The sequence below is a fragment of the Bufo bufo genome, chromosome 7, assembly GCF_905171765.1.
Source record: "Bufo bufo chromosome 7, aBufBuf1.1, whole genome shotgun sequence".
Classification (NCBI taxonomy): Eukaryota; Metazoa; Chordata; class Amphibia; order Anura; family Bufonidae; genus Bufo; species Bufo bufo.
Genome location: NC_053395.1, coordinates 102,973,970 through 102,977,688, shown reverse-complemented (window position 1 = coordinate 102,977,688; position 3,719 = coordinate 102,973,970).

The following is a 3,719-nucleotide window of genomic DNA, read 5'->3' as shown; positions in this document are numbered from 1 at the left end:
GGAGGCCATTGCTGCTATTCAGACTGTGCTAGGAGGAGTAATCTCTAGCAGTGAGGCAAGTGAGTGTGAGGAGTGCCCGGATCATGTGGTTGGTGAAGGAAAGGAGATGGATTGCCAGGTGGAGAATGAGTCGGATGCTTCTCTTACCCCTGGGCGGAGAGTGGAGAGTGGAGAGTGGAGAGTGGAGAGTGGAGAGTGGAGAGTGGAGAGTGGAGAGTGGAGAGTGGAGAGTGGAGAGTGGAGAGTGGAGAGTGGAGAGTGGAGAGTGGAGAGTGAGGAGGAGGAGTTGGAGTTGGAAGTGGAGGAGGAATACTCTACTTCTGACACAAAGCGTTGCAAAAGAGGAGAGGATGGGAGTTGGCCTGGAAATCAGAATGACCCTGTTGTTTCTGGTTTCTTTCAGGAAAGCAGGGATTCTGATCCAGGATCGCCTGATATAGGAAGTCTGGTGGAAAGAAGAGTATTGAGTCAGGCTTCCTTCAAGTAGTATCATGGCTGTGTGTAATTTTTATGTTTTACTAATGAGCTTGGTGGTTGCTTCTCTCAATGTGCGAGGTATTGGTTCTAGCACTAGGAGGGCAGCCGTGTTTGACTCGGTGAATGTCACAGCAGATATAATTTGTCTACAGGAGTGTATGATTAGATCTGTACCTCATCAATCTGAATGGGCTTTTGGTTGCCATGTACAGACAACAAGAATGAAGGTGTTGGAATCTTAATTAAAAATAATAGTATTAATGTTTTAGATTTTAAAGTTGTGGTGCCTGGGCGGTGTATTCTTTTAAGTTTGGAGTTTTTAGGACAACGTTTTAGAGTTTTTAGTGTTTATGCGCCAGCTGATAAACAGGAACGTGTGTCTTTTTTAAAAGCTCTTAAACTTTTTATGCCTGGCAGAGATTTTACTATTATTTTAGGCGATCTTCATTGTATAAGAACCCAACAGGACAGAAAAAGTACTTCAGAAGTGAAGACTGATGTGACTTCTACATTGTTAAATGAAATGGTGAAAGACTTGCATTTCAGAGATGCTGGACTGATGGTTGATGGGGAGGCAAGATTTACATATGTTGCGGATAGTGGGCGGTCCAAGTCAAGAATTGACTATATATTGGTCTCTGAAGGGATGGAAGTGACCAGATGTGACCACATGATGACCAGCTTCTCAGATCATAAAATTGTGACTGCTGAGAGATGTGTTGAGGGTTCTGTGTCCTTTGGTAGAGGTTATTGGAAACTCAACACCAGCTTGCTGCAAGAAGTGGAAGTGAAAGAGGCTTTTAGAGAAATGTTTTTATATTGCGTCAGGCAGCAGGAGTGTTTTTTATGTATATTGGATTGGTGGGATTGGGCTAAGGTGAGGTTTGCTTTATTTTTTAAACGTATTTGTGTTAATAGGGTGCAAGAAAGGAAGAGGAAAGAAGAATTGTTAATTTCTAGACTTGAAGCACTATATAAGCTGAGGAATTGTGGTTTGGAGGTGGATAATGAGATTAAGGAAATAAAAGAGGAGAGGAAAATAGAACTGGTGGAAAAAGGAAAAAATATAGTGTATAAAGCAAAAGTACAGCATTTGGAAGAGGATGAGAAATGTTCTAGGTATTTTTTTAAAAAGAGTTTTAAAGCTAAAGGTGTTTTTAAGTCTGTTTTAACTTCTGACGGTGAAGTGGTTGGTGAAGCAATGATTAAAAATATTTGTGGTTTTTATGAGGCACTTTTTAATAACGTGAGTCAGGCTTCAGATGTTGAAATTAAAGATTATTGTGAGGTTTTATCTGATGATATCCCAAGGGAAAAAAAAGCTTTTTTGATTGAAGATATTAATGAGGAGGAGGTTAGAAATACTGTGGAGAGGATGGCCAAGGGAAAGACTCCCGGCAGCGATGGCCTTCCTGCAGAATTTTATTGTTTTTATTGGGATATTATAGGGAAAGAAGTGAGTCGGGTGATACAGTTTGCTTTTAATAATGGTTTTATTTCCTCTTCAATGAAGAAGGGCATCGTTACTCTGATTCATAAGAAAGGTGATGAGAAAGATATTAAAAATTGGCGCCCTATAACCTTACTTAACAGTGATTATAAAATCATAGCCAAAATTATTGCTAGTAGACTCAGTGATGTTATCTCCTATATGGTGGGTGAATACCAGGTCTGTGCTGTTCCAGGCAGGAGAATCTCAGACAATTTGATTTTAATAAGAGATATTATTTATTATGCTGGTTTTAACAATATTCCCTTATTTATTGAAACCACAGATTTCGAAAAAGTGTATGATAAGGTATCACATAAGTTTTTATTTAGCACATTGGAGAAGATGGGGGTCCCTTTGAAAATTTTAAATATGATTAAGGGTATGTATCAGGATGTTTTTAGTCATATTTTAGTTAATGGGAAGATATGTCCAGCAATAGATGTGAAGTCTGGAGTTAGACAGGGATGCCTTCTCTCCCCAATTCTTTTTATTTGTGCGATGGAACCGCTTTTAAAATCTATCCAAGAAGACAAGTGTATTAGTGGTTTTTTTATACCCGGAGATTGTTGTCTACATTCGTAATAACAAGTATGTTTTGAGTGAGAGTGAAAACTAGAGGGAGACCATATGAGACAGAGAAAACTATTACTGCAACAAAGAGAGCTATTCAATCCAATTTATCTATCTTTAAACGGGTACCCTTTTACATTAAGGAGAGCTCCTGATGCACCTAGGGGAGCCCCAATTCTGCGAAATACATGATTGTGCATGGAAAGCTACACAATGCTACTATGGATTTCTGGGAAAGATATGCAAATTAGCTTCCATAAGCCTATGGCAGAAGATGTTAATTTGCATTTCATCATTCTAGAAAACAAAAATAATGGATTGTTGTCTACATTCGTAATAACAAGTATGTTTTGAGTGAATTTATTTTTTTTTTCCTCAGTAAGTAGACATAATCATACTCAATCAGTCCACTCCAACGTGGCTCAACACATAATATGTCTATTTTACATCATTGGACCCCTACTAAACAAAAATTAAAAATAAAACTCAACAAAAAATCAGGATCTATTCACATATTGGCTCCATTGAGATGTTTTCCAGATTTTTTCAGCTTCATTTTCACCGATCCTCTTTTTATCCAATAAATATATTGTAAAAATCCTAGATAAAAAGACTTTAGAACATTTCCTTGGTGTTAAAACGACTTTTTTAAAAATCACTAAATTTCTAACATCCCACAATACCTCTTTAAGAACTGAGAATAAAAGCCAACACACACGTGAGTTTGATAAAATCTTAAGATCCTGTCCAATAAAAACTTTCTCATAACTAAAAATCTTCCATCCTGTCAGTGCAATAAAAAGGACTTTTAAAATATTAAAAACTTTTTTCGCATAGCAGCACTCACAAAACAAATGGCAAAGGTCTTCACTTTCTCTACAGTCTTCCCTTGGACATCTCTCCGCCACTCTTATGCCCCTAGAGTTCATAAACATTCTGGTCGGAAGACATCCGTGAAAACTAAGCCATACCACATCTTTCTGTTTGTTTGAGAGACCTAAAACATTAAAAAGCTTCCATATTTTTGCAGACTGTTCAGAATTACAGAACGGTACATCATACAACACTTCTTTCTTCCTTCAAGCTTTTATAATCTCATTTTTATCAGGTTTACTTATAGAGCCCAATTCGTACTGATCATAAAAAGATCTGAGTACCACATAAAATTTCGGGATGACAA